This window comes from Mastomys coucha, unplaced genomic scaffold (assembly GCF_008632895.1).
Source record: "Mastomys coucha isolate ucsf_1 unplaced genomic scaffold, UCSF_Mcou_1 pScaffold14, whole genome shotgun sequence".
Classification (NCBI taxonomy): Eukaryota; Metazoa; Chordata; class Mammalia; order Rodentia; family Muridae; genus Mastomys; species Mastomys coucha.
Window position 1 is genome coordinate 38,591,473 of NW_022196896.1, and position 24,221 is coordinate 38,615,693.

The 24,221-nt window shown below is 36.6% G+C and overlaps 1 non-coding gene and 1 pseudogene across 1 annotated transcript; one reads left to right on the plus strand and one right to left on the minus strand.

The window, feature by feature from the left end:
- Nucleotides 1-507: 507 nt before the first annotated feature.
- Nucleotides 508-24,221, minus strand: part of LOC116089375 — a 36,556-nt pseudogene continuing 12,842 nt past the window's right edge.
- LOC116089545 lies at nucleotides 23,140-23,242 on the plus strand. The gene has a single exon (XR_004118348.1). It is a non-coding gene; the product is annotated as a U6 spliceosomal RNA (small nuclear RNA).

Genomic DNA, 24,221 nt, shown 5'->3' on the forward strand with positions numbered 1-24,221 from the left:
TTATGTGTGTGTGTGTGTGTGTGTGTGTGTGTATATATATATATATATATATATATATATATATATATATATCAGCATGCAGTTATTTTAACCCTCCACTAGAATGACTGCAGCCCCCAGTTACCTTACTGTGTCCCAGGATGAAACTAGGCTTCAGCTTCTCCTCATTGGTCATGCCACAGCTTGGTTCCTCCCTGACCTCTTCCTACATAGACCCTTTATAAACAAGGAGTAAAAAAAAATCAATAATTACTACCTTCAAATTCTCCTGGTAAGAGAAACCATTCCTGGGTATTGACCAAGAACCTGCACCCTCTCCCAGCAGGTGCTTGTCTGACTAGATTCATTGAAATGAGTAGGTACAGGGATAAAATAATAAAATGAAAACAGGATCCTCATGTCCCCATCTGTAGCTATAACTTAAGATCCTAAAGATGTAGTCAATATGACTCGTGGTGTGGAAGTGTGCAGAAGGCAAGAGTAGGCAAGGAGTCTGCCTGCTCACCTTTACTTCTTCACCTTGCCCTGTACAGCCACATCTTGCAAGGCTTTACACTTGGTCTCTTCATCTCCCAAGAACTGCACAGACCTGATGGGCTGCCAGTCCTTGTCCAATTCATAGACAGTGGAATTGCCTGCTGGTGGGTTCAACTCCATGACAGTCTCTTCTGAGAGACCCTCCAGATGCTAGACAATGCCCTGAAGGCTGTTGTTATGGTCAGCAATCAAGACCCTTTTCCCCTCCTTGATTTGGGGGACAATGTCTTCATTCCAGAAGAGCAGTGCTATGGAAATAGTGTCCTTCAGGCTCATGCAAGAGGGTAGTTAGTCCTCAGTAAAGTCTACATACCTGTGATTCTTACTGATGTTGCTGTATAAGGGATGACTGGGCTCCATCAGAGGCACGGGGACATTGGATGATCACCTCAGATCCTTATCTGAAACTCACCATTTCTGCTTTATTGAGGCTAACCAGTTAAAGAGTTACATCACCCTCCTCCATAGTGTCTGTCATTGAAGCACTAGGTCCTGACCACTGGCAGCCACATCTGGTCAGTGGCATCCAAGACTGTTCAGAGAGTCTGGACTGCTCTTTTCTGTACAGAGGTGAAGCAGATATCAAATTCATAGCCAGGACCTCAGAATGCCTGCCCACCATGCTTTACTTCCTTGAGGTTTGCCTGGCTCAGGTAACTGAGGATTGCTGAGATTCTGTTCATAACCACCTTGAAATTTTTTAAGTGCTTATATAAAAATTAGGATGGCTAAATGTAATTAAAGATGTCTAACTCCTTGACTTTGCCTCCTTTTCTTAATTCTTGTGTACAAAAACTGTTCCCTCATTCAAGGCCATGGATATTCAAAACTCTTGCTAAAATGTAAACTTTGTTTCTGTGAGACCATTGTAGGGGGAAGGAAGACCTATAAAATGCCAAGCAAAAAAGTTAGCTTAAAACTTGTAACAAGAAGGTTAATAATTAAAACTCTATACATAGATAATCATAATTTACTACTGCATGCTTTTATATAACTTGAAATCAACTCTGATTATCTCCTTTTTAGACTAAGTAGACAACAGATTCCAAAATATTTAGATTAGGATAGTTTTTATTTTTATTATCTTTAATCTTTATTTACAGTCCAGTCACTATCCCCCTCCTGTTCTACCCCCTGACAGTTCCTCATCCTTCCAACCCCTGTCTTCAAGAGGATGTCCCCATTCCTCTACCCCACCAGGATAGATTTTTATATGATGATTTTTGTTCTGGAATTTTTAAATAAAAAACAATGTCTGTTTAACAAATAAAATATATTTGATAAATAAGTTTTATAAATTTCTAAAGTCTATGCAGATAAACAATAACTGACTTAGAAATATATGTCTACCTTCCTTAGAAGTCTTTGCTAGCATTGATAAGCATTAACTATTTGGACAAATTGAGTCATACAAAAAAACTAAAATATTCTATAATGATGTGCTATAAAAGAATCAAAAATAAAATATAATAAGGTTTTCAATCTTTCTATAGGCTATATTTATGGTTTTATAAAATTCCCAGTATCTCTATGGGCTACATTCATGATATAAAGTTTTTTGATACTAAGAGAGCTTCAATTCAAATATTACAATTTTTTTTTTTTTTTTTTTTTGGTTTCTCAAGACAGGGTTTCTCTGTGTAGCCCTGGCTGTCCTGGAACTCACTCCATAGACCAGGCTGGCCCTGAACTCAGAAATCCGCCTGCTTCTGCCTCCTAAGTGCTAGGATTAAAGGAGTGTGCTCCCACCACCCGGCTAAATATTATAATTTTTAAGGCTAAAACTTAACAGGGATAAAACTGTAAAATCCTAATCTTATTAAAGCTATTAATTTCTTATAAACAATTAATGATAATTAGGGCCTGCAAGTTAATGTAAAATCATGTTATAAATGATCAAATTCTTTAATATGCTCAAAAGCATGTTTGTACTCATGCTAAGTACAAATGTAATTTATTTTCAAGGACAAGCTTTTTTTAACCTTCTGTTTATGTTTTCTAGATTAAGCCTAAAACAAGTAACTAAAAGAAGCAAAGTTTGTTTAGCTCAGATATTCTTAATAGATAATAGTCCTCAAACATGTCAGAGATCTGCTGAATGTGGCATTTTAAATATTTAATGGAAAAAAAGCTTACTATGACAGACAGACCCAGCTCCTAGTGGTGACAACAAGGTCTCCAAAGAAGATGTTGGGTGGGACACTGGGACTCCATTTGGATGTGATAATACTAGCCACTGACCATATCTGCAGCAAATGCCTTCCCTGTTGCCAGGGTCTGGCCCAAACTGTGGATAGTCAGGACACTCGAGAGTTGATTTTCCCACTTTGCATTGCTCCTCCTCCACAGGAAGCCTCTCAGAACTGCTGGGTCTGGTATTGAAGACTAGCTGCCTTTGGGCCTATACCCACAACAAAGCCATGGACACCACAGGAGTCTGGGCAAGTCTGTCATTTTAACTGATGCCTTTGGATTCTACTTCCTCCTACATTGTACCCTTCTCAGATCTCTGATGGCACTGATGGCTAAAGGAACTTTGTCCATCAGCAACCAGCTCCTTTCCCCAAGGCTCCAGCCACCTCAAGTGTTAGTTCACTTCATGTGCAAAAATTAGGCCTTGCTTTTTCTAGAGCTCCTGGGTCTCCTGCTGAGAAAGACAGGCAGGGTTGCCCTGCTCACAGGCTTCACATTAAAGGATAAATAGATTTTAGATGTAACTTCTTACTGTTCTTTTATTTAAGAGAACTTGTTTTGCAATGTCTCAGCAATAACCATTCATGTCTCTGATAAATGATTAGATGAAAAGAAAGAGGTTTAAAGTCTATGTTAGTTCTAAGGGTCTAAGAAAATGTTCTAAGATTATAAAAGTTCTGAGGAAAAGAAAGCTTAAGTAAGTTCTTAGGGTCTAAAGAAGTATGTAAATGCATATTGTAAAAGTGTAAGAAAATTGTTTAAGGTACATGAAAAATGGAAAATATTTTAAATCTTTCCCCTTTTATACTATTATACTAAGATTTCAAAAGTTCAGCGTTTTAAGACCGATCAATGGAGTTCTGATAAGCTGGAAGTGTACTGAGTACTTACCATTCAGTCACAAGGTCAAGATTTTAAGTTTTCTTTGGTTGTCTTCTAAATATAGACTCAAAGGTGCTTATCAAACTAAAAACATGTCTGTCTAATACATACATACACACAGCTCTCTGAACAGAGGAAAAAATGTTCATGCTTTTTAACCCAACCCATAGTTTTTGCTATGACTTCATGGTATGAGTCTACTCCAGCTGTCTTTCAGATTTTTCTACAATATAGGTTTTAGTATAGATTACAAACAATAGTAACGCTATTGTGCCCAAAATTTTCATCTCTTTGAATAAGCTAAAAGAGTTCATGTAAGCTTCAGGAAATAGAGGTGTAAGAATTGAGCAAATAGGGGTACCTCATAAAAATACCAAGGAGCAAGGAATGTCCATTAAGCCTAAAGACAGAGCTTCAGAAGGGTTTACTGAGCAAATATCAGTCCCCAGGAGATGCCCTAATTGTGGGGAGTAATGCCCAGTTCCAGGAAACATCCCTGGGAGGGTAGATCCCCCCCTCCTATGTGCAATAGTATCTCCCCCTCACCTGGGGCATAAAGGTCAATGAGAACAAAAGACAATGGGCTTCACCAATGAGAGATAACCAACTCATGCTGTAAACCTATGTACTGAAAGGTATAAAAAGTGTGTGCTTTTGTTCCTGGTCTTCTCCTTTGCTCTGAATGCAGGACGACCCCAGTATATTGGTTCAATAAAAACCACATGCAAATTGCAGCGATCTCCCTCCTGATTCTTCATGAGTGGGGCACCCTCGCGGAATACAACAGAGGGAGTCATAAGACTTGGCTCCACCTCTCACAGGTCAAATGGACTCCAGATTGCAGCCTGAGTTTCCCCACTTGCCCCTCCCTAAGCATAATCCTTCCCTGCCTTAGTTTTGAGATTCCTCTTCTTCCCCAACTACCAGTACCAGAATAATGGGCTTAAAAGTTACAAATGTAAGATTTTCCTTTAAATTCCTAAACTTTAACTTTTGCTCCTAGCCTATATATTTGTCCCATCTGATTTCCAATCAGCTGAAGAATGCAAACTACTCCAAACATACCATCCTTAGGTAGTCTTTCAAAATTAGCAAACCCTACATTAAACCAATATAAACCAGGTACCTCTGACAAGATTTTCTACCATTCTGTGCCCCAACTTGGGACCAACATTACAGACTGTTGCAAAGCTACTTGCGCTTAGTACTTACTTATTTCTCTATTTAGTTTCTGTTACAATGGCATGTCCATTGGTGAGAGTGGGTTGTTGAAATCTCACATTATTGTGTGGGATTCAGTGTGGGATTTAAGCTTTAGTAATGTTTCTTTTATGAATGTATGTTCCCTTGCACTTCGTACATGTTTAGAATTGTGATGTCATCCTGGTAGGTATTTTTTTTTTATGAGTATGAAGTATCTTTCCCTACCTCTTTTGATTACTTTTGGTTGAAAGTCTATTTTATTACGTATTACAATGGCTACTCCACCATATATCTTGGGTCCAATTGCTGGAAAACCTTTTTCTAGCCCTTTACTCTGAGGTGTGATTCTTTTATGGACCTATTAACACATTCACTCTGTTAGCCTGTGTCATTTTATTAGGGAACTAAGTCCATTGATATTCAGAGATATTAATGACCAATGATTGTAAATTCCTGTTATATTGATGTTGGTAGTGATAGTGTGTGTGTGTGTGTGTGTGTGTCTTCTTTTGGTTTTCCTGGTCTGAAATTTTTTATGTTCTGTTTCCCTGTGTGTAGTTAGTTTATCCTTCTTGGGTTGGCATTTTCCTTCTAATAATCTCTGTAGGGATGAATTGGTAGAAAGATATCAATTAAACTTGCACTTATCATAGAATATTTTGATTTGTTCAACTATGGTGATTGAAAGTTTTTCTGGGAATAGTACTCTGGGCAGGCATCTGTGGTCTCTTAGGGTCTGCAAGACGTCCGCTGAGGCTGTTTTGGCTTTTAGAATCTCTGTTGAGAAATCAGGTGTAATTCTGATAGGTCTACCTTTATATGTTACTTGGCCTTTTCCCCCTCCAGTTTTTAATATTCTTTCTTTGTTCTATATATTTAATGTTTTGATTATTATGTGTTGGGGGAATTATCTTTTCTGGTCCAATCAATTTGGTGTTCTGTAAGCTTCTTGTATTTTTTTTTTTTTTTTTTTTTTTTTTTTTTTTTTTTTTTTTTTTTTTTTTGGTTTTTCGAGACAGGGTTTCTCTGTGTAGTCCTGGCTGTCCTGGAACTCACTCTGTAGACCAGGTTGGCCTCGAACTCAGAAATCTGCCTGCCTCTGCCTCCCAAGTGCTGGGATTAAAGACGTGCGCCACCACACCCGGCCTAGCTTCTTGTATCTTTACAGGCATTTCTTTCTTTAGGTTAATGAAATATCTTCTATAATATGGCTGAAGATATTTTCTGGAACTTTGTGAATCCTCTCCTTCTTCTATTCCCATTATTCTTAGGTTTGGTCTTTTCATAGTATTCCATATTTCCTGGATGTTTTGTGTCATTAACTTTATGGTTTTATCATTTTCTTTGACTGATGTACCAATTTTTTATAGTATCTTCTAACTCTGAGATTTTCTCTTCCATCTCTTGTATTTTGTTGATGATACTAATATCTCTAGTTCCTGTTCTCTTTCCTAAGTTTTCTATCTCCAATATTGCCTCAGTTTGTGTTTTCCTTTATTGCTAATACCAATATTCCTCAAACTATTCCACAAAATAGAAACAAAAAGAACACTTCCAAACTCATTCTATAAGGCCACAGTCACTCTGATACCTAAACACACAAAGACTCAACAAAGAAAAGAATTTCAAACCAATTTCCCATATTGATGCAAAAATAATAATATACTCACAAACCAAATCCAAGAACATATCAAAGACATGATCCACTGTGATCAAGTAGGAAGAATAATTTAATGCAAGAAAATCATCAAAATAACCCACCATATAAATAAACTAAAAGGAAAAAAACACATGATCATCTCATAGGTGCTGAAAAAGCCTTTAACAAAATCCAACACCCCCTCATGTTAAAAGTCTTAGAAAGATCAGGGATATAAAATATATTCCTAAACACAATAAAGGCAACATATAGCAGTCAATAGCCAACATCAAATTAAATGAAGACAAACTTAAAGCAGTTTCACTTAAATCAAGGATAAAACAAGGCTTCCACTCTCACTGGATCTCTTCAACATAGTACTTGAAGTTCTAGCTAGAACAACTAAAGGAGATCAAGAGGATACAAATTAGAAAGGAATAAGTCAAAGTATAACTATTTGTGGATGATGTGATAGTATACAAAAGGAACCCAAAAAATTATACCAGAAAACTTGTACAGCTGATAAACACCTTTAATAAAGAGTTTGAATAGGAAATCAACCCAAAAAATCAGTTTTTTCTCCTTTAAACAAATGATAAATGGTATAAGAAAGGAATTAGGAAAACAATACCCTTCATACTGGCCACAAATAAGATAAAAATCTTGGTGTAACTCTAACCAAACAAGTAAAAGACATGACCTTCAAGTTTCTGCAGAAAAATGAAGACGATAGTAAAAGATTGAAAGTTCTCCCATGCTCATGAATTGGAAGGGTTAACATAGAAAAAATGGCCATTTTACTAAAAGCAATCTACAGATAATATGTAATTCCCATCAAAATTTCAACACAATTTTTTAAAGACCTTAATGGAGTAAGTCTCAACTTCATATGAAAAAACAAAAATCCCAGAATAGCTAAAACAATCCTATACAATAAAAGAACTTTTAGATATACTGCTATCCCTGACTTCAAGCTGTACTACAGAGCAATAGTAATAAAAACTGCATGTTATTGGTATAGAAACAGACGGGTTGGTCAATGAAATCAAATCAAAGACCCCGAAATAAACCCAAATACAGACATTTGAATTTGGGAAAACAAGCCAAAAACCATACAATGGAATAAAAAAAGCATCTTCCACAAATTTTTGCTGGTCTAACTGGATATCTGCATATAGAAGAATGCAGATAGGTCCATATTCACTATCCTACACAAAACTAAGTCCAAGTAGAATGAAGATTTCAATGTAAAGCTGGAAGAAGAGAATGTGAGAAATAGTGTTGAACACATTGGTACAGGAGACAACTTCCTGAACAGAACACTAACAGCTCAGGCACTAAGATCAATAATTAATAAATTAAACAATTAAACCTCATGAAACTAAAAAGCTTTTGTGTTGTGAATCAGGATTGAGGACAGAGGCAATAAGGGAGCCTCGGACTTGGAGGTCAGGTTATAATAGCTTATTTATTCATAAGTAGCAATAAACAAATACATAGCAAAATGGAATCACATTCATACACACACACACACACACACACACACACTTCCAATGTCATAGCCTGGCTCGATGGTGGCGTGTTGGGTAAGGTTCATGACGTGTCCTTCTGCTTTCTAATCCAGCTGGAACTCGTCCAAGGTGTGGGCTCATCTCATTTGGCAGCATCCAAGTTGTTGGACTCCATCTCTCAGCATCTCTGTGGGACTCCAGGAGAGCAGGTGAGTTGCAGTGGTCAAACTGGGGTATTTAAGTAACTGTTTGCCAATCATAATTAAGGTGTTCACAAATTACTTCATCAGGAGTTTATCTTACTTCAACATTATCATACTCACCCACACATCCTACGCTTGGTTTATCCATGGTATTGGTATCATTTCTTTATGTTGTTTACATCTTCTTCCTTATATTTTGTAAGGCAAAGGACACTATCAGTAGGAAAACATGGCAGCCTTCAGAATAGGAAAAGATCTTCACTAACCCTACATCTGACAGACAGCTATTATCCAAAATATACAAAGAATTCAAGAAGGTAAACACCAACAAACCAAATTACCCAATTTAAAAACGAGGTACAGAGCTAAAAAACAAATTGTCAGCAGAAGAATTTCTACTGGCCAAGAAACACTTAACGAAATGGTCAATATTCTTCATCATCAGAGAAATGCAAAGTAAAATGACTCTAAGATTCCATCTTACATCCATCAGAAGAGCTAAGATCAAAAACTTAAAAGATACTATATGTTGATGACATTATGGAGGAAAAGGAATCCTCCTCCACTGCTGGTGGGAGAACAAACTTGAACTACCACTCTGGAAATAAATTTGGTGGTTTCTCAGAAAATTGGGAATATTTCTACCTCAAGACCCAGCTATACTGCTCCTAGGCATATACCCAAAAGATGATCCATCATCCCATAAGAACATTTGTTCAAATATAACAACTGATAACATAAATATAATAACTGATAACAATTTAATGTGTAATACAAAACAGAAACAACACAGATGTCATTCAATTCATCAATGGATGAATGTAGCCATCCAAGCCAGAACAAAGACAGTTTCTGATCAAGGCTCAATGATTACTTGTAAGTCTGAGTTTATAAAGGGGGAAGGGGGTGGGGACCCATGCCCTACTATGCCAGGATCGTGTCACCTTGTCAGGAAAACACAACCAAACAGGTGAAGGAATTTAAATAAACCATACAGGATCTAAAACTGGAAGAAACAATAAAGAAATCACAAAGGGAGACAACTCTGGAGATAGAAAACCTAGGAAAGAGGTCAGGAGTTTTAGATGTGAGCATCAACAACAGAATACAAGAGATAGAAGAGAGAATCTCGGATGCAAAAGATATCATAGAAAACATTGACACAACAGTCAAAGTAAAATGCAAAAAGCAAAAAGCTCTTAACCCAGAACATCCAGGAAATCCACGACACAATGAGAAGACCAAACCTAAGGATAATAGGTATAGAAGAGAGTGACGACACCCAACTTAAAAGGCCAGTAAATTTCTTCAACAAAATTGTAGAACAAAACTTCCCTAACCTAAAGAAAGAGATGCCCATGAACATACAAGAAGCCTACAGAACTCCAAATAGACTGGACCAGAAAAGAAATTCCCCCCATCACATAATAGTCAAAACACTAAGTGTACAAAACAAAGAATATTAAAAGCAGTGAGGGGAAAAGGTCAAGTAACATATAAAGGCAGACCTATCAGAATAACACCAGACTTCGTGCCAGAGACTATGAAAGCCAGAAGATCCTGGGAAGATTCATACAGACCCTAAGAGAACACAAATGCCAGCCCAGGTTTCTATATGCAGAAAAAATATCAATTACCATAGATGGAGAAACCAAGGTATTCCATGACAAAACAAATTTGCACAATATCCTTCTACAAATCCAGCCCTACAAAGAATAAAAAATGGAAAACTCCAACAAAGGGAAGGAAACTACACCCTAGAAATATCAAGAAAATAATCTTCTTTTAACAAACCAACAAGAAGATAGCCACACAAACATAATTCCACCTATAGCAACAAAAAATAACAGGAAGCAACAATCACTTTTCCTTAATATCTCTTAATATTAATGGACTCAATTCCCCAATAAAAAAATAGTATAATAGACTGGATATATAAACAGAACCCAACATTTTGTCTCATATACAAAACCTACTCCAGTGACAAAGACAGACACTTATCTCAGAGTAAAAGGCTGGTAAAAAATATTCCAAACAAATGTTCCCAAGAAACGAGCTGGAGTAGTCATTCCAATATTGAATAAAATCAGCATTCAACCAAAAGTTATTAAAAAAGATAAGGAGGGACACTTCATACTCATCAAAGGTAAAATCTACCAAGATGAACACTCAATTCTGAACATCTATGTTCCAAATGCAAGGGCATCCACATTCATAAAAGAAACTTTGTTAAAGCTCAAAGCACACATTGCAGCTCACACAATAATAGTGGGAGACTTCAACACCCTAATCTCATTAATGGACAGATCATGGAAACACAAATTAAACAGAGACACAGTGAAACCAACAGAAGTTATGAACCAAATAGATTTAACAGATATCTGTAGAACATTTTATCCTAAAACAAAAGAAAATACCTTCTTCTCAGCACTTCATGGTACCTTCTCCAAAACTGACCATATAATTGGTCACAAAACAGGCCTCAAAAGATACAAGAAGACTGAAACAATCCAATGCATCCTATCAGATCATAATGGACTAAGGCTAGTCTTCAATAACAACAAAAATAATAGAAAGCCCACATACACGTGGAAGCTAAAGAGCACTCTACTCAATGATAAACTTGGTCAAGTAAGAAATAAATAAATAAAATAAAGACTTTTAGAATTTAATGAAAATGAAGGTGCCACATACCCAAACTTGTGGGACACAATGAAAGCAGTGCTAAGAGGAAAACTCATAGCTCTGAGTGCCTCCAAAAAGAAACTGGAAAGAGCATACACTAGCAGCTTGATAGTGCATCTGAAAGCTCTGGAACAAAAAGAAGCAAATAGACCCAAGAGGAGTAGAAGGCAGGAAATAATCAAACTCAGGGCTGAAACCAACCAAATAGAAACAAAAAGAATTATAAAAAAGTTCAACCAGAGTCCCAAAACAGCCAGAGGAAGCTCTGCTGTCAGGTGCTCCAACATGCCCAGGGTCATAGGATCAGAGGTGAGGAGGACACATCTGTCCCAACAACAGGAGTAACTGGAACTAGAGGGACCCAGACACACAGGAATTCCACAAGACCAGTGTCACAGGTTCCTTCAAGTGTGGCTGAGCCAGTGCCCTGAGCAGGCCTTGGGTGCAAGCTCCACAGCCAGTCCCACAACACTCAGAAGAAGCTCTGCTCCAAGGTGCTCTAACAGGCCCAGGATCACAGAATCACAGTATTACAGAATCACAGAGACAGCTTGACTCTGAGGAGTTCTGACACAAACGGGATCCTAGGAAGGACAGGCTCCAGTCAGATATAGCCAGGACAGGTATCAATAGAGATACTTAGATGGCAGGAAGCAAGCACAAGAACATAGGCAACAGAAACCAAAGTTACTTGGCATCATCAGAACCGAATTCTCCCACCATAGCAAGTCCTGGACACACATTCTTACCTGAAAAGCAAGATTCAATTCTAAAATCACTTCTCATGATAATGGTAAAGGACTTTAAGAAGGGCATTAAAAACTCCTTAAGGAGATACAGGAAAACACAGGTAAACAGGAAGAAGCCTTTAAAGAGGAAACACAAAAATCCTTTAAAGAACTACAGGAAAACACAATCAAACAGGAGAAGGAAACAAACAAAACCATCCAGGATCTAAAAATAAAACCAGAAACAATAAAGACATCACAAAGGGAGACACCCTGGAGTTAGAAAAGTTAGGAAAAAGATCAGGAGTCATAGATGCAAGCATCACCAATAGAATACAAGAGATAAAAGAGAGAATCTCAGTTACAGAAGATACCATAGAAAACATTGATACAACAATCAATGAAAAATGCAAAAAGCTCCTAACTCAAAACATCCAGGAAATCCAGGACACAATGAGAAGACCAAACCTAAGGATAATAGGTATAGAAGAGAGTGAAGACTCCCAACTTAAAGGGCCAGTAAATGTCTTCAACAAAATTATAGAAGAAAACTTCCCTAACCTAAAGAAAGAGATGCCCATGAACATACAAGAAACTTATGGAATTCTAAATAGATTGGACCAGAAAAGAAATTCCTCCTGTCACATAATAATCAAAACACCAAATGTACTAAACAAAGAAAGAATTTTAAAAGCAGTAAGGATAAAAGGTCAAGAAACATACAAGACGGACCTATCAGAATTACACCAGACAGCTCACCAGAGACTATGAAAGCTAGAAGATCCTGGGCAGATGTCATACAGATCCTACGAGAACACAAATGCCAGCCCAGGCTACTATACCCAGCAAAACTCTCAATTACCAGAGATGGAGAAAACAAGATATTCCATGACAAAACAAAATTTACACAATATCTTTCCACAAATCCAGCCCTACAAAGGATAATAGATGGAAAACATCAACATAAGGAGCAAAACTACACCCTAGAAGAAGCAAGAAAGTAATCTTTCAACAAACCCACACAGACATAATTCAACCTCTGTCTTAGTCAGGGTTTCTATTCCTGCACAACATCATGACCAAGAAGCAAGTTGGGGAGGAAAGGGTTTATTCAGCTTACTTCCACATGGCTGTTCATCACCAAAGGAAGTCAGGACTGGAACTCAAGCAGGTCAGGAAGCAGGAGCTGACGCAGAGGCCATGGAGGGACGTTCTTTACTGGCTTGATTTTTTTCCTGGCTTGCTCAGCCTGCTCTCTTATAGAACCCAAGACTTCCACCCAGGGATGGCACCACCCACAAGGGGCCCTACCCCCTTGATCACTAATTGAGAAAATGCCCCACAGCTGGATCTCATGGAGGCATTTCCCCAACTGAAGCTCCCTTCTCTATGATAACTCCAGCCTGTGTCAAGTTGACACACAAAACCAGCCAGTACAACCTCTAACAACAAAATTAACAGAAAGTAACAATTACTTTTCCTTAATATCTCTTAATATGAAAATTGATATTACCCAATCCATTGAAATTCAAAAGCATGAGGAATTAGAAATTTGTTGCTGTCATCCAGTGTTCTCTCTAATTTGGTAATTGGAGAAATAGGTCCAATATTGTACCATTCATATGCACTTTCTGCTTGTTTCTACATGAGAGTGTCTTGCTATGTACCATACAATGTTCTTGAAATCATGCTTCTCCTATCTCAGCCTCTCTATTAGCAGCATTATCTATTTGATGTTTTTGTACAATAGTATGGTTTTCAGAACAGCTTACATATTTCAAAATTATTTATACAGTCAAAAGAAATTAGACAATTAATTTGGGGGTGGCTTGTAAGAGAACAACAGAGAGTGAGACTGAATGCTTTGCTTGATATTTATAATTATATCAGTTTTGAAGAATAGGACTTTATAAGTTACTCTTTTTCTGAAATGAATGCTTTTCAAAATCATCACAGCCAATGAACCAGATTCTTACCCTCACCTAATGTCTGTGCCACCCTCCAAGCAGAACCATTGTTCATTGAAGCAGTTGGTGAATGACTTTATGGATAGACTATCTTAATACACACACCATTTCTTAAATGAATGTAACCTGTTCTCTGTGGGCTGAGAATAAAAACAATCACTCAAGTCAAATAGCTTTGACCATAGCAGGAAAGTTGTATCTAAAAATTGTGCCTGCAATTCATTCCTTGTCACAGCAAAACTGTCAACTCTTAACTTAGCTACTATGGAGCTAAAATCCTTTAGTGATGTGAGGGAAAGTAAGTACAGCCTTATTACAGTGAACTTCAATGTCTAAAAATTGTTCTTATTTTGGGCTTGTACCACAATAAGAGCTAAGATTTTAAGCTCTACTAAAAACAAAACGAACAAACAAACAAAAAGTCTTTATCTATTTATGTTCATTCTAAAAAAAAACTAATAGTGATATTAGTTTAAAATATCACACAGTTAATGTGTTTGGAGTTATTTAAAATTTATATTGAGAAAGATATGTATTTTCAGTATTGCTATAGACAAGCATCTACATAAGACTGTTCAATTGGTTGTTGTTTTATATCAAACAACTTTTATAATACTCATTTTTACTGTAACATTTTGTAAAATTTAAAGAATATGATAAAAAAAGAATGGTATGGCAGGTATTGAAGGGAAGGTCTCTGGGAGGAGTTGGGGTACAAAAGGGAAGGAAGAATATGATATAATTCTATTTACTTAAAATATGTTTTTAAATGTTAACAAAATCAGATAAATTGAAATTATGTATCTTTTCTCATCATAATGTGAGAAAACATAAATCAATTAAAAAAAAGAATTAACCAAACCAGGAGCTGGTTCTTTGAGAAAATCAGTAAGATAGATAAACCCTTTGACAGACCAACCAGAGGGCACAGAAAGAGTATCCAAATCAACAAAATCAGAAATGAAAAGGGAGAGATAACAATAGAAACTGAGGAAATCCAAAAAAATCATCAGATCCTACTCTAAAGGCTTAAAATCAATAAAATTGGAAAATATTAATGAAATGGACAATTTTCTAGATAGATACCAAATACCAAAGCTAAATCAGGATCAGATAAAGCATCTAAATAGTCCCATAATCTCTAAAGAAACAGAAGCAGTCATTAAAAGTCTCCTAACCAAAAAAAGCCCAGGACCAGATAGGTTTAGTGTAGAGTTCTATAAGACTTTCAGAAAAGCCCTAATACCAATACTCTTCAAACTATTTCACAAAGCAGAAACAGAAGGAACACTACCCAATTCACTCTATGAAGCTACAATTACACTAATGCCTAAACTACACAAAGACACAAAAAAGAAACAGAACTTCAGACCAATTTCCCTTATGAATATAGATGCAAAAATACTCAATAAAATTCTCACAAACCAAATCCAAGAACACATCAAAAAAATCAGCCATCATGATCAAGTAGGCTTCATCTCAGGGATGCAGGGATGGTGCAATATATGGAAATCCATCAATGTAATCCACTATATAAATAAACTCAAAGAAAAAAACACATGACCATTTCATTAGATGCTGAGAAAGCATTTGACAAAATATAACACCCCTTCATGATATAAGTTTTGGAAAGATCAGGAATTCATGGCCCATACCAAAACATAGTAAATGCAATATACAATAAACCAGTAGCCAACATCAAACTAAATGGAGAGAAACTTGAAGCAATCGCACTAAAATCAGGGACTAGACAAGGCTGTCTACTCTCTCCCTACTTGTTCAATATAGTACTCAAAGTCCTAGCCAGAGCAACTAGAAAACAAAAGGAAGTCACAGGAATACAAATTGGAAAGGAAGAAGTCAAAATATCACTATTTGCAGAGGATATGATATCATTCTTAAGTGACCCAAAAAATTCCAGCAGAGAACTCCTAAAGCTGACAAACAACTTCAGCAAAGTGGCTGAATATAAAATTAACTCAAACAAATCAGTGGCCTTCCTCTACTCAAAGATTAAACAGGCTGAGAAAGAAATTAGGGAAACAACACCTTCACAATAGCCACAAATAATATAAAATATCTTGGTCTGACTATAACCACCCAAGTGAAAAATCAGTATGACAAGAACTTCAAGTCTCTGAAGAAAGAAATCAAAGATCTCAGAAAATGGAAAGATCTCCTATGCTCTTGGATTGCTAGGATTAATATAGTAAAAATGGCCATCTTGCTGAAAGCAATCTACAGATTCAATGCAATCCCCATCAAAATTCCAACTCAATTCTTCTCAGAGTTGGAAAGAGCAATTTCCAAATTCATTTGGAATAACAAAGAACCTAGGATAGTGAAAACTATTGTCAACAATAAAAGAATGTCTGGTGGAATCACAATCTCTAACCTCAGCGTGTACTACAGAGCAATCATGATAAAAACTGCATGGTGTTCGTGCAGTGATAGACAGGTAGATCGCTAGAATAGAGTTGAAGACCCAGAAATGAACCCACACACCTATGGTCACTTGATCTTTAAAAAAGGAGCTAAAACCATCCAGTGGAAAAAAAGACAGCATTTTCAACAAATGGTGCTGGCTCAACTGGCAGTTAGCATGTAGAAGAATGTAAATCAATCCATTCCTATCTCTTTGTACAAAGCTCAATTCCAAGTGGATCAGGGACCTCCACATAAAGCCAGATACACTGAAACTAATAGAAAAGTAAGTGGGGAAGAATCTCGAACCCATGGGCACAGGGGAAAATTTCCTGAACAGAACACCAATAGCTTATGCTTTAAGATAAAGAACTGACAAAAGGAACCTCCTAAAGCTGCAAAGCTTCTGTAAGGCAAAAGACACTGTCAATAGGACAAAACGGCAACCAACAAATTGGGAAAAGATCTTTACCAACCCTATATCTGAAAGAGGGCTAATATCCAATATATACAAGAAGTTAGACTCCAGAGAACTAAATAACCCTATCAAAAATGGGGTACAGAGCTAAACAAAGAATTCTCAGCTGAGGAATACCAAATGATTGAAAAGCACCTAAAAAGATGTTCAACATCCTCAGTCATCATGAAAATGCAAAACAAAACATCTCTGGTATTCCACCTCTCACCAGTCAGAACGGCTAAGACTAAAAACACAGGTGATAGCAGACGCTGGTAAGGATGTGGAGAAAGAGGAACACTCCTTCATTGCTGGTGGGATTGCAAGCTGGTACAACCACTCTGGAAATCAGTTTAGCAGTTCCTCAAAAAATTGGACATAGTACTACCAGAGGACTCAGCTATACCACTCCTGGGCATATACCCAGAAGATGCTTCAACATGTAACAAGGACACATGATCCACTATGTTCTTAGCAGCCTTATTTATAATAGCCAGAAGCTGGACAAAACCCAGATATTCTTCAAAAGAGGAATGGATACAGAAAATGTGGTACATTTACACAATGTAATGCTACTCAGCTATTAAAAACAATGAATTCATGAAGTTCTTAGGCAAATGGATGGAACTAGAAAACATCATCCTGAGTGAGGAAATCCAATCACAAAAAAACAGACATGGTATGCACTCACTGATAAGTGGATATTAGACCAGAAGCTCAGAATACCCAAGATACAATTCACAGACCACATGAAGCTCAAGAAGAAAGTCCACAATGTGGATACTTTGGTCCTTCTTAGAAGGGGGATCAAAATACCCATGGGAGGAGATACAGAGACAATGTTTGAAGCAGAAACTGAAACAAAGGCCATCCAGTGTTTGTCCCACCTAGGGATCCTTCCCATATACAATCACCAAACTCAGACACTATTGTGGATGCCAGCAAGTGCTGGCTGACAGGAACCTGATATAGCTGTCTCCTGAGAGGCTCTGCCAGTGCCTGACTAATACAGAAGAGGAGGCTCACAGCCATCCATTGAACTGAGCACAGGGTCCCCAATGAAAGAGCTAGAGAAAAAACCCAAGGAGCTGAAGGGGTTTGCAGCCCCTTGGGAAGAACAACAATATGAACCAACCAGTACCCCCAGATTTTCCAGGGATTAAACCACCAACTAAAGAGTACATGTGGTGGGACTCATGGCTCCAGCTGCATATGAAGCAGAAGATTGCCTTGTGGGACATCAATGAGAGGAGAAGCCCTTGGCCTTGTGAAGGGTCCATCCCCCAGTGTAGGGGAATCCCAGGACAGGGGAGTGGGAGTGGGTGGGTTAGTGAGCAGGGGGAGGGGGATGGAATAAAGGGGTTATCAGAGGGGAAATGGGGAAAGGAGGTAAAATTTGAAATAAAAATAAAAAAATATCTAATAAAATGTTGCCTTAAATTAGAGAAAAAGTGGGCAGAAGTTAACATGGGAAAGATATAAGGGAAAGGAAGAATGATATAAATATAGTGCAAATATATAAAATTATAAAGTCAACTTATGGAAAATTGTGAAAGAATAGCTTCATCACGCTAAAGGAAATAATAACATTTTAGTTCTTTCATTTATAAATAAATAAGCATGTTAGAAGTAGAAATATATGAATAAATATAATATTCCTAATTTTAAAATTAGAAAATTAAAACATAAAAGATAAATATTTGAAACAAAATTTAGCAATTGTAATATGATATTAATAAAATATAATGATGGAAAATACACACAAGAATAATTTCATAAGGCTGTGGTTTTCAATCTTCCTAATGCTGCGACTCTTTAATATGGTTTCTCATGTTGTGGTGACCCCAATCATAAAATTTGTTGCTACTTCAGAGCTGTAATTTTGATACTGTTATGAATCACAATATCTGATATGTAGGATACCTAATACGTGACCCTCAGAGCAGTCACAACCCACAGATTGAGAACCACAACTGTAAGAGAAGAAAGAAAAGATAAGAAGTGTAAGGTCCTGGTATGTAAGCTAACATCACGTGATATGACAGTTGTTGTAAATTACAGGCTCATATTGTAAACACAAAATCCACTAGCAATAAATCAGAATGCCTAGTGAATAATTTAAAGATCAAATGTAACACTAAGAATATTTATTCAAAACAGTAATAAAATAAAGCAAAGACATAATGAGGATAATTGGAATGTATTAGAAAACAAATTTAAAATCAACTTAAATGCAACATTATTTATAATTACAGTGTATAAAATTCTAAAATTTCCATTGAAATTCAGAAGTTATACTTAATTTTGGAAAATGAAGGTTTATATGTAGCTGGCCCAAAGGACATACCTCTTCTAATCACAAACTAGTTAGCAGTAGAAATATAGAACAGATATGCTAGAAAACACAGTAAGAAACCTCAAGTGATGATTAATTAACATTCATAACAGTAAACTTCAGAATGTTAACTATCAAAAATATAGAATATTTTATGATGATAAAATAAAACTTAGAAAATATGTCAATGATATACATTTGGTCCTTAATATGCCAATGATATATACATTTGGTTCTTTCTAGCTTTCCTATTAACAGAAACTACATAAGGCAAAAGCTTAAAACATTCAAAATAAAATAAACACATCTGATATTTTACTTTGGAATTTCAAAACATACTAAGAGTTTGGTAAGAGAAGAAGGTAGAAAATAGCAAATACAAGAATTTATATGAAAATTATAATGATCATGAAATAATTGACATTAATGAAGCACTTGACAAAACACAATAATATTCATAAATATTTTTCAGTTAAAAGAAACTTGGGAAATTATTTTTTGTCATTCTGACCAAAATATCAGACAGAAACAATTGAAAAGAAAGAAGGTTTATTTTGTCTCACATTGTCAAAAGTTCTTTGGTTCACTATGTCAGTAAAGGAAGGCTTAGAGAACTTCTGGTTGTGGGAATGTGGAACGGGGCCATGTCCTGTTAGACCAAGCAGAGGACAAGACCATAACCAGTGCTTGGCTATGACCATAGAAGATCAGCCTCAAGGCTATGACCGTAGATCAGCCTCAAGGCTGAAGAGATAGCTCAGTGGCTAAGAGCACTTGTGCCTTTTGCAGAGGACCTTGGCTCTGTTTCCCAGTATGAGGCTGACAGCCATGCAATTCCAGGAGCTCTGACACCTTCTTCTAAACCCCATGGCACTTGGCACACACACACATAAACAAAACAGTCATAAAGTAATATAGACAGTCCTACACATAACACAAAATAATGTAAACAGTCGTATGCATACAACAATATAAACAGTTTAAAAAGGAAACACTGCTCCTAGGAAGCCACTTCTGTCAGGCATATACCAAGTCACAAACAATTGACAGTATTCACAGCAGTGCTACCACCTAGAAAACGAGCAGTGAAAACCTAAGCTTACTGGGGATATTCAAGACTCAAACCATAACAGTTGCCAACACTGAGTATATCCTGAGTTTGTTGATTTTGCTCACCTGCAGGAAATGAGAGAAGAGAGGCTTAGGGAAGCCCAGAAATTCCCAGTCTCCATGCTACAGTTAAATTCCATTTTAAAAACTAAATAAACAAATAAAACAAAAACATAAAACAAGTTTAAGTAGTTAAGAAAACTATAATCATATAAAATGCATGCTCTGGAAACTGAGTTAAGTTATAAGTAAATAATAAAAATGTCTATAACATCTGAAATATTTGAAAGTTACATAACATACTATTGAATGAAAAATACACATATACTTTATGATTCACATAAGAAATATCAGAGAAGCCAGAAAACATTGTGAATTAAATAAAAATTAGCATGCATACACACAAAAAGGAAACCCCAGCAAATGTGGATTGCTTCTAAATAAAGTATTTAAAGATATTTAAATTTCAAACACAATCATAAAGAAACTGTCTAAAGTCAATGTCATCTACAACTATGTAGCATAAAGCAATTAGATAAGGATCGAAAAAGCCAAAGTAAGAAAATAATATTGCTCAGCAGTGGTGGCACACGCCTTTAATCCCAGCACTTGGGAGGCAGAGGCAGGTGGATTTCTGAATTCGAGGCCAGCCTGGTCTACAGAGTAAGTTTCAGGACAGCCAAGGCTATACAGAGAAACCCTGTCTCGAAAAACCAGAAAAAAAAAAAAAAGGAATAAGAAGAAGATAATATTGCTAACAAAATGAGTGCAGGTGTAATTGAAAATGCCAAAAATCATAGCAATCAATAAACACTAAAACAGTAAATTTTTGAAAAATTAAACTAAATTAAAATTTCAAAAAGAATGAATTCACTTACATTAGAAAAGAAACACAGAATGTTTATAGACCTGCACACATATAAAAATGTGACTGTGATTTTATATTTTTAATGATTTATGAAATAGAGAAATTCTTTGAAGAATAATATTATGAAAAAAATTAAGCTTAGCAATATACAGATGTCCACATCTCACAAAAACAAAAGCAGGAACAAAATGTCAACCTGACTAATATTGCAAGTCTAGGCAGCAATCTGTACTTCTTACAGAAAGACGTAAGGCTTCCTCCAGGGTCTGCTTAGCCCTGGGAATTAAATTGCTATATATGAAACTAACATATGTAAAGTTTTACACAGACAAGGACTTCCATAGAAAAAGCAGCAGAGCAATTGCACTGAACCTCATGTCTTACATGCTGGAACAGAAGGAGAATTGTGGGGCTGTAAATAAAATACATGGGGAAATTAAAGGGCTTGATGTTTTGAATGAAACCTACCATAGTCTCCAGCATTTGAACTCTTGGTCCTCAATTGATTGTACTGTTTGAGTAAGTTTAGAAGATGTGAGTGTGCTGGAGGAAGGTCTCTGGGATCACATAATATAAAGATCTGCCATTTGGAGGTGACCATCTTGGATTCTTGCTTGCGGTTCAAGATGTGAGTTCTCAGCTTGTTCCTCCAGAAACTATGCCTGCCTGCTCCACAATTCTACACTGTGACAGTGATTAACTATCCCTCTGGGGCTGTAAGTTCAGATGAACCCTTCCTGGTCATGGTGTTTTATCACAGCAGTCAAAAAGTAACTCATACAGAGGGTGTTGTTTTAATGGGCTTTGTTTTCTATCCTCAGCTCCATGTCTCTAGTAATAAAAGTATGTCTTTCCTTATTTTCAAAACTAAACATAAGCCCTCATTTTGAAGTAACTAAAAAAAATTGTGGAAAGAGGAATAAAGGAAAAAATTGTTATGGTTATCTTTCTAGTTAATCACCAGGAATATGACTTTTGAAAACAATAAGGCAATCTAGCATTATCATAGAATGAGAGCTTAGCATGCAAATGTTAACTACATATAATATTAATTAAACTCTTTAAAAGCATTAAAATCTACATTATATAATAAAAAAACAAAAATTTGCAAGAAAAAATGTATATAGGAACATTTTTATATTGAAACCTACAAAACACTAAAAAGACATCTTAAAATTGCAATGTTCACTCAAAGTATCAGTTTCCCTCAATTTACTGGTAGAGAAATTTTAAAGAAAATTTTAGTAGATGGTTTTCAAAAAGTGAGCAACAGACTCATAAACCACCACATTTTGTGACACTTTCACATTATAAGCTTATAATTATAATTGCATTTCTCACAACTTGTTACAAAATTTCTAGCCATGACCTGCCCATTGCTATATAGAAACACACCAAATATTCAATGTTTACAGAAAAGTCTGTTTTCTCTCTATTTTAGAAGTTTTCATCTGTGATTGCCTGACTATGCTTCTGGCACAAGTCAGGGTTTTCAGGAAAAAGTCTACTCAAGAAAGGGAATGCGAGAAAACACTAGGGGCCTGCAACCAGGCAAAGGACATACCTCCAATAACTGAACTTCTTCCTGTTGTCCCCATTTCTTCAAGGTTCTGTCATTTCTTAGTGGATCTTTACTTAGGAATGTCTTTTCCCCAACAGAGGCCTCAGGAGACATTTCAAGTGAAATTAGAATGGGTAGGAATGGCTAATAAAATACGAAGGTATTGAGAAAATGCATGGCATTTTCTTTCAATAAAATATAATGAAAGAATAAAAATATCCTTATTGCTTATATCTTAGTTCTATTTTCTGTTGATCTGATTAAATTAAACTTAAGGAAGAGTTTATTTTAACTCAAAGTTCAACTTAAAGTCCATCATCCAGGAAGTTATGTCAGCAGAAACGAAGCTGGTCATATGTCTAAAGTTACAAGAGTTATGAACACACGCATGTTGTACAGATACCAGAAACGAAGCTGGTCATATGTCTAAAGTTACAAGAGTTATGAACACACGCATGTTGTGCAGATACCAGAAACGAAGCTGGTCATATGTCTAAAGTTACAAGAGTTATGAACACATGCTGGTCATATGTCTAAGTTACAAGAGTTATAAACACATGCTGGTCATATGTCTAAAGTTACAAGAGTTATGAACACATGCTGGTCATATGTCTAAGTTACAAGAGTTATAAACACATGCTGGTCATATGTCTAAAGTTATAAGAGTTATGAACACATGCGTGTTGTGCAGATACCCTTTCCACTTCTTACATTCTTACAACATACAAGGTCAAATGTAAATTTTCTTAGTGTAAGTGGAAAAACCAAGAGCACAGAAATAAATAATCACATCTAAGCAAAAGCAAAATCCATCTAGAGAAACAAAAAATTCTAGAGTACACACTTCCACAGCACATACACTAAAATTGAATGATACAGAGATTAACATGGCCCCTGCACAAAGATGTCATGCAAATTCATGAAACGTTCATTATTTTCTCTGACAGGCTCTACCCAGCAGCTGAAGGAAACAGATGCAGAGACCCACAGCCAAACATTAGGCAGAGCTCTGAGAATCTTGTGGGAGAGGGGGAGGAGGGATTGAAGAAGCCAGATGGGTGAAGGACACCATAAGACAACCTTCAAGAGTCATCTAACCTTGGCCAATAGCGGCTCACAGAGTCTGAACCAACAAAGAGCATGCCTCTACACATATGTGACAGATGCGCAGCTTGCTCTTCATATAGGACCCCCAACTACTGGAGTAGGGGCTGTCTTTGACTCTGTTGCCTGCCTTAGGACTCCTTTGCCCTAACTGGGATGCCTTGTCTAGGTTCAATAGAAGGTGTGCCTAGTCCTACTGCAATGTGATATGCCAAAGAGGGTTGATATCTAAGGGAGGCCTTTCCTTCTCTGAGGAGAAAGGGTTGGGGAAGGGGTAGGAATAAGGAGAGACTGAGAGGAAAGAAGGGAGGGGAAGCTGTAATTGTGATGTAAAGTAAATAAATTTTAAAAATTCTAGAGCTCCATGTTCATCATCTGGTACTCAATGTTATTAACTGGGCTCTGGATTTGTGGGTACCTTTCCCCTTCAACTCTGTTGCAGTCAACACACACATATAGATTCTCTCCTGCACCAGTTCCATTTCATGTTCTCAGCTCTCTAGTTCTCTTCAAGGCAGATCCCATGGTTCTGACATCTCCAGTTTCCAGTCTTCTGGAATCTCTATTATAAGCTAGTCTCCACCTTCATAGCCTCATATTATATCTGTTTAAGTCCTCCCTTCAAGGTTTCAAATCACAACACTCATTGCCTAGACTTGCCTCTTCTCTTAAACTATGATGAAAAGCCCATGGCCTCCACATCCAATCTTTCATGCCTATAAAATCAGCATAACTGTCAGAGGTGAAAAGGGTGAAAGAAAAAAAACCCACAAAATAGCCAGCCATGGCTACTTTCTTTTTTTTTTTTTTTTTT